We start from the raw sequence: 8255 nt of genomic DNA on the forward strand, positions 1-8255 counted from the left end.
GCAGGAAATGCAGTGAAGGCGTCGCCCAGAAGGGAGCCATTGAAATGCGGAGTGAAGAATGTGAGAGGGTTCATGAATAATTTTGGCTGCTTGTCTAAGGGCCTGCTGGCTGAAAACCTGTGTCAGAGTTCTGACAGGCAGGCCAATGATTTTAGAGCACCGTGATGCTGTGTGTTGCAGTCTGTTCCTGTTGTGAAGGCTGAGGAAGTGGAACCAGCAGGTGATGGAGAAGGTCATGATGCTTTCCAGGAAGACATAGTAAAAGGTCATCATGATGGGTGTGCTGACTCCAAAGGAGCTGAGTTTCCTAAGGAGGTATAGACGTTGGTGGCACCTCCTGAGAATCTCCTTTGTGTTGGCAGGGAATTTCAGGAGGTTGTCAAAGATGGTTCCCAGGTATTTGTACTCCTCAACTACCTCCACTGGTTTCCCGTGGATGGTGGTGGTGACTGAAGCAGCCAGATCCCTCTGCCTACTGGAGAAGGTCACCACCATCTCTTTGGTTTTGCTCACCTTCAGTTCAAGTTTGGAGCTGTCACACCACTCTATAAACTCCTGAAGAGTGGGCCCGTGGTGTTGTGAGGAGCCTGAAAGCAGTGACAAGAGAACTGTATTGTCAGCATATTTAACCAGGTGACAGTTGGTCTGTGTCGATCTGCAGTCATCAGTGTAGAGGATGAAGAGCCCTGGGGGGAGCCAGTGGAGGTGGAACGGAGACCAGAAAGAGAGTTGTTGACCCGAACTTCCTGAGTCCTGTTGGTCAAAAAGTCCAATATCCAAAAAATTAGCTGATCATCCAGGTGAAATCAGGTGGAATGTTTAGTGGCCATGATATGAGGCTGCAGAGTGTTGAACACTGATGAGAAATCAGCAAACAGAAGTCTGGCGGAGAAGTCAGGGAGCTCCAGATGTTTGTGGATGGAGTCCAAGATGAAGATTTTTGCATCATCGACACCTCTGTGTGCACAGTAAGCAAACTGGAGTGGGTCCATCAGGGGGTCAGCTGCTCTTACGATGCGCTGTTTTGTGATCTACTTCATGGCCTTCATCACCAGGGAGGTGAGGGCCACAGGACGAAGATCATTCAGAGACTTTTGGTTGTTTCTTTTTGGGATGGGGATGCCTGTGGAGTGTTTCCACAGCTGGGGGACGGTGTGACTGTCAATTGAGTGTTGAAATGGAGTCTGGAACACACTTCCAAGTTGCCCTGCACAGTGCCTCAGAACTCGACTGCTGATGTTGTCAGGGCCGGGTGAGCTCCTCTCCCTGGTCCTCCTGAGGGCTCTCACCACATCCTCAGTCCGGAAGGTGAGTGCAGAGCTGCCAGGTTTTAGTGAGGACCTAGAATTCTAAAGCTGGGTGATGTTGTCCATCTCAAACCTGGTGTAAAAAGCATTGAGGTCATCAGGGAGGGGTTGCTGCCCTCCACCTGGATGGTTCTGGGGGTGGTGACCGCAGTATTTACAGAGGCCATGGTTTTGAGGCCCTGCCAGGCTGAGTGGAGGTCCCCTGTGTTTTTATACTCCAGTTTAGCAGTTTTTATGGTCTGTTTTGACCTCCTTTTTGTCCAGTGCAGAGCCGGTGAAGAAAATCCTCTTTTTTTTTATTAAGGATTTCCTTGAGTTCCTTGGTGATCCAGGGTTTGCTGTTGGGGTAGATGGAGACTGTTTTTGAGGGGATAATGTTGTCAACACAGAAGGAAATGTATGATGTCACTGTGTTGACTTGTTTGTCAATGTCATCAGAGGGAGAAAGAAGGCTGTCCCAATCAGTGGCTTCAAAACATCCTTGTAGGTTGAGGATACTTTCCTCTGTCCACTGCTTGATGTTTTTGGTGACCTTTTTAATCCTCTTGATGACTGGGGTATAAGCAGGGGCCAGCAGGATGGTGTGGTGGTCTGCTAAGCCAAGAGGGGGAAGGGGTAGGGCTTTAAATGCATCTGGTACAGGGCCATAGCATTTACCCATAGACTTCCCCTGATGTGTGCTGCATGTAACATACTGTTGGTATCCTTTAAGCAACTTGTCAGGGGAACAGTGGTTGACATCACCCAGGATGAACTTGTGAGAGTGCGGTCATAATTGTTCCAGTTTGTACAGAATGTTGGTGAAGTACTCTGTGGCTTTAGCTCCATCAGCTCTGGGGTGGATTCAAACCAAGATGATGAAAAGCTGTGGGAATTCTCTGGGGAGGTAGTAGGGGCACAGGGAAACAGCGAGAAGCTCGATGTCTGTAGTGCACAGCTTCTCCCTCACAGTGACTGTAGAGCACCAGCTGTTGTTTACCAGTGATGGGAATAACGGCGTTACAAGTAATGGCGTTACTTTTTTCAATAACGAGTAATCTAACTAATTACTATTCCTATTGTTACAACGCCGTTACAGCTACTAACAAGAAAATGCGGTCCGTTACTATTTTTCAACAAACAGACGGTTGAAGCTGTCTTCAGCTTACCCCATCTTATATCAGTTGCACGGAAGTAGCTGTAAGTAATCTGGACACTACAGCTGTTTGACTGAGGAAGAATAAAGTAGTCGTGGTCAATCACATGACCACTTAAAGACAACGCAACAAGGTGATATATATACCAGGTTTTAAATTGTGTTGATAGGCCACGTAAAACCACAGTCATGATAAACTATATATACATGGCGTTTTCTACTCAATAGTTTCGTCACGTTTACTGTCCAAGGACAGCGCAGCGAGACCTCTCTGCTTATGAGCAAAAAAACAAAACAAACAAACAAACAAAAACAAACAGGGGAAGTTTTAGGAGTGATGGTGAGAGAGAGAGAGCAAGTTTTGAGATGTGAGAGATTTGTGATGTTTAGCGTGTTTGGAGTGTGTAGTTAATGTGTTGTCTTGTGTAGTTAGTGTGTAGTGTTGTGGATAGTTTTGTGTTGTGTGTCAGAACAATGAGGCGACTGCTGTCTCCAGGTAGAAACAGGAGTGATACACCTGCTGTCAGACCTGCAGGTATCAGGCAGTGATGTTCTCCTTTATAGTGGACAGAAATTATTTTTTGGAGTGGCACAAATAATTTGTGGCATCTTATTGAAGAACAGCTGATTGTTATGTAAATACTTTGAAATGGTTATTTAAAAAATCAAGGTAAAAGGTAAGATCCAATCAAAGAGCCTGTGATGCATCATGGGAATGTGACATATGTAAAATCAGTGCAGGTTTGCTGTATGTGAGTTGAGCCCACACAGTGCAGGAGAGAGAGGGTGGCTCCCGCCTCTGTTTTACAGTCCATGATTGTATAGAAGCTGATCCAGAGTCAGCTCAATTTCACATATTTATGAAGTCTTACCTGGAAACTCTGCTGTTGGTCTCATTAAATGACCAGGGCCTCCTCATTCCTGGTACATGGATTGGCAGATGTTGGTATAAGAAGATGACGTGGTGCTCTGTAGGAAAACAGAACAAGTCCACCATCAAAGCAGACTGTTTTCTCAGTTTGATATATAGGACTCCATCATAGTCTAATGTTTATTAATTCCAATATATTTTAAATTGATAGCTCTTTGTGCTCTTTCAGTTTGAGCTTGTTTTATATTTAATGTTGAAGTTATGGCACAAATAACCAGAGAGCTCTAAATGAAGAGAGGATTTGAATCTTTGTTAGGCTGTTTTAGAGGAAAGTCAAATAGGGGAACATATAACGTCTAAAAGAAAAATTGAAACCATAACTAGCGGAACATGGAACTTGGAAATACACTGGCTGAAAGAAACAGAAGAAATACAGCAGAAGTACATGAAGAAAATTCACTGAGAAGTAGAGTTGACCAGGACTGAGAGAAATCAGCACTATTTATACACACAGAGAAGGGTAATCAGGGGAGTAGAGACAGTTGGGAAAATGAGACACAGATGTACGAAACAGATAATAAGATGAGGGAAGTAAAACTCACTGTAAAGAGCAAGGGATGAATAACTATCCAATAAAGCAGGAAGTGAGACGTGATGATAATGGATTGGATTTATATACCGCTTTTCAAGGCGCTTTACAATTCCATTATTCATTCACTCTCACATTCACACACTGGTGGAGGCAGCTATGGTTGTAGCCACAGCTGCCCTGGGGCAGACTGAGAGAAGCAAGGCTGCCATATCGCGCCATCGGCCCCTCTGGCCAACACCAGTAGGCGGTACTTGAAGTGTCTTGCCCAAGGACACAACGACCAGGACAGAGAGCCCGGGGATCAAACCGGCGACCTTCCGGTTACAGATGCACTTCAAAACTACCAGCACCATGGTCACCCACGATGAAAACTAAACATGGAAATGCAGACACACAAACAAACGTCACACGATGAATGGAACAAGAAGCCCTGAGAGAAAAACTCTAATACAACCCAGAACTAAGAAGTAGACTAAAAACACTTAAGAAAAGTACAATTATAAAACATAAACACTAAAAACACACAAATGAAGAACCAAACAGAATATTTAAATAAAAACTTTACAAATAACATGACTGCTAAAAGACTTAAAAACCCTAGGCCAAACAGCTCAAGGCCAAGACAAAGATAGACTAACAATCACAAAATTAGGGAAGCATTTCCAACTAATGAAGAAGCCAAAACTTTTTACTGGCTCATGTAATGAGAGAGAAGAGTCTGATGGTGTTTAGTCTCCAGGTGCACAACATTGTGGGGATGAGGACTTTGAAGATCCATCTTCTAGTAGCTCATCGGTCCCCAAATATTATACTAAGTCCTTTAACCGGTACAAGATTTGGATCGATCAAAGGAAGTGTCTGATTTTGTGGGTCTGGCCTCAGTCAGAAAATCTCCTGGCTCCAGGAAGTTCAGACCTGACGTCTCTACAATGAGTCATCTAGATGTAAAGGATGTTGTCTCTCTGACTACGTTCTCCTCTGTTTTCTCTTTAGAGTACCAGCTGGAGATGGTGGAGGTGACACAGGGGAAGGAGTCTGTCCTGCTGCCCTTTAAAATCAAAGAAGGCTTCACCCAGGATGTCAAAGTGGAGCGGAAACACAAAAACAAGATGGTCCATGAGTATCAGATTGGTAAAGACCAGTGTCACTTAAAGGGCCAAGATCAGAAACAGCGCACTGAGATGAAGAAAGACCCACTGAACACTAAAGACCTCAGTCTGACCCTGAAAGACCTCCACCTCACTTACAGTGGAGTCTACACCTGCACCATCTACAACAAGGATGGTAGCGGTGGGCGGATCGATCCAAATATCGATAGTATCGATCCCAAGTCGGCATCGGTATCGGATTGATACTAGCCTGGTGAGATCGATTCTTTCGGTGTTGCGCTGACACGTCACGTGACTTAGACACTTTGGGGGTTGTTAAGTTGTTTACATATTATTATATTTTTTTTTTTGTTTTTGTTGTTGAGAATTTTAATTGTGATTTTTTATATTATAGTTTATCAACAGTATTTGTTTTAATTTGTTTACTGGTTTGCGTGCACTTAAGATTAAAAAAAAAAAAGATCGCCACCACGGCAGACCCGATGGCATTTTCATGCTTCGCAGCATCATTTATTCTTACAATAATCACACGGTTGCTGTAACAGTACATTCAACGGCTTCAGCTCTCCCGCTGGCAGCTGTACACATCACCACCACCAAACCTGCAGCAGCATCGTAGAACACGCCCTGCCACATACCCCCCTCGCCTGCTTCACCTCACCCCGCGAGCAGGCGAGGGAATCGGCCCGGACCATCGGCGCCCCATGCCCCAGCCCAGCGATGGGGAAGTGTCCACTCTGGCGGTTGCCCGCGCCTCCAGCGGAAGCCCCGGAGCTAGCCTAATGGCCACCCATATGGCAAGCAGTGGCGGCGCAGCAGGCATGGAAGTGAGCTGGGGCTCACAGGCAGCTGGGCAAACGGCCGGCACGCAGGACCATGCAGCCTGCGTGCCGAAGTTAACAGCATGCCGCCTTCAGGTGTGGCAGGACCCCCACGCACCTTGACCTCCATCTCCAGCTTGGCAGGTCCCGCTGGCACGGCCGCCTCCGGCTCACCCCGAGCCGCGCGCTGTCCACCCTTACAGTGATCACCCGGTTGCTGTAACAATAGCCTACATTCAACGGCTGCAGCACTCCTGCTGCCAGCTGTACACATCAACACCAAAAACAACAACAGCACAAGCAGCGCACAGGTTTTAAGCCGGCGAGGCATCATTGTAGATGCAGTGAAGGTGAGTCCATCTCACCTGCAGCGGCATCGCAGACCACGAGCCGCCACAATAATAAAACTTTTTTTTATTTAATTATGAATAAATTATTTCTCCTAATTATGTTCTGGGTTTTTTTTGGGTTTTTTTTGCCTGTCCCATTTGGTTCTTTAGCCGTCAGAATTGTTGTCTGAAGACCAACAAGGATACCCAATGGATTTATTTTGCCAAATGGATCATCATGGCATTGCCGTATTGGTCCATTTGATCGACCTTTGTTTTTATTATTTATTCATTTTCAGTTGTTACAGACGGGACAGACATGAGTGGGGGATAGGAAAGGGAGAAAGAAAGATGAAGGAAAAGAAAAACAGAAGAGAAGAGGGACAGTGAGAGAGGGGGAAAAAATCTCCTGGATCACCTGTTGAGAGAGAAAGAATAGAAAACAAGCAAAAAAAAAAAACAAAGCAACATACTAAACACAACACCATCGCATTAATCTAGCTAAGTGTAAACAGCAGTAAATACTAAATATTGAATGTTGTTGTGCAGCACGCAGGACAGACAGCGCACAATGTGCTTTGAAGTAGCAGCCAAGAAAGGTGTGATTTAAGTCTACGAACAGTGAACACTCGTGTGCACACCTGTGTGGATCAGCGCGCTTGTATTCAAATGGTTTCCCCATGTAATGGTCTGCTGGAGGATGTAGAGAGCCATAGCCCCGTCCCCCTGGGCATGAAGCAGGCATGGAGGAGATCCAGGCCCCAGACATCCAGAGGCCCCAGAGTGCGAGAGCCCAAGGAGGACCACCGGAGGGGCATCCGTGCCACCCTCATGGGAAGGGCTGGGTTTTAACTAGTTAATAATACCAAAGGAAACATCATAAAAAAAACACTTAAGTTCATGAAAATTAATTGCGATTTAGCAATTCAATGAGGCATCCACCTTATTTATTGAAAAGTATTGTATCTAATGAATTAGACTAACTATTCACTTTAGCTAAAGTTATGAAGTTAGCTAAAGAGTTGGGATGCTGTGTAAGACATAAATAAAGCTAAAATACAAAGGTTTGGACATCGTTTTGCATGTTTCCCTACTGTAGGGGTCTCTGCAAGCATACAGAGGGGGTACTCTGAGAGGGTACAAGATGACAACTTTGGAATTCTACTAGAAACAGTCGATCATATTTGTTTGTCAAAGCTGAATTCAGGGCAAACTACGCTAAATTAGCGTTTTTAGCTAACAGCTACAATAAGCATAAAAGTTACCTTACGGCTATCATTTGTTAACATGACGCTTGTTCTTATACATGTAATACATTTATTACCAACCTGAGAGTTTATCCGCTGGTCATTCGACATGACGAATGACTTCTGAAGTCTTAATTTAGCTCAAGATGCTGTAGATTCCTGTCAGTAACACTTTCGGTCCACTAGTAAAACGTAGTTCTATTAATCTGCGCTTGAACCGGAACCGGATGTAAGTTCCAAAAAACTGAATTTTGGAACTGAAACTGAATGGTGAGAAGTGAAACTGAAATTATTCGAGAGCTGAATTTTTAAAGGATAAAATGCAGTTTCAATGCAAATCAATTCATTTTCAAAATATAAAATTCAATTTCAATTTAGTGATGATCATTTTCAAACCATAAATTCAATTTCAAATTAGACTAATTCAAATTCAGTTTTCAAAAGCATTTATTCAAGTTACAATTCAGATTCAATCCGAGCAATTCAAATTCAAATTTAACTTATTCAAATTCAGTTTCTGATGGCACAGATTTCTGCCCATATGATACAGTCAAAATGAGCGTCTTGCCTAGGATGCTTTATCTGTTCCTAAAACTCCCAGTTGAAATAACTGATAAACAATTTCAGGAGTGGGACAAAATAATTTCCAGGTTCATATGGCAGGGAAAAGAACATGGATTAAGTATCAAATGATCCAGCTGGCTAAAGATAAAGGGGGGTTGGGGTTCCCATGTTTGAAAGATTATTATGTTTCAGCTCAACTGAGGATCCTGGCGTGTTGGTGCAAGACTGCCAAGCAAGATGGGAAGAAATAGAAACAGCTGCCTCAAGAGATTTTCCAATT

At 44.1% G+C, this 8255-nt stretch overlaps 1 pseudogene; it reads right to left on the reverse strand.

The window, feature by feature from the left end:
* Positions 1-545: 545 nt before the first annotated feature.
* On the reverse strand, positions 546-1968 carry LOC146389434 (uncharacterized; annotated as a pseudogene).
* Positions 1969-8255: the final 6287 nt, after the last annotated feature.

The sequence above is a fragment of the Perissodus microlepis genome, chromosome 3 (assembly GCF_051167445.1).
Source record: "Perissodus microlepis isolate ML-2025 ecotype Zambia chromosome 3, ASM5116744v1, whole genome shotgun sequence".
Classification (NCBI taxonomy): Eukaryota; Metazoa; Chordata; class Actinopteri; order Cichliformes; family Cichlidae; genus Perissodus; species Perissodus microlepis.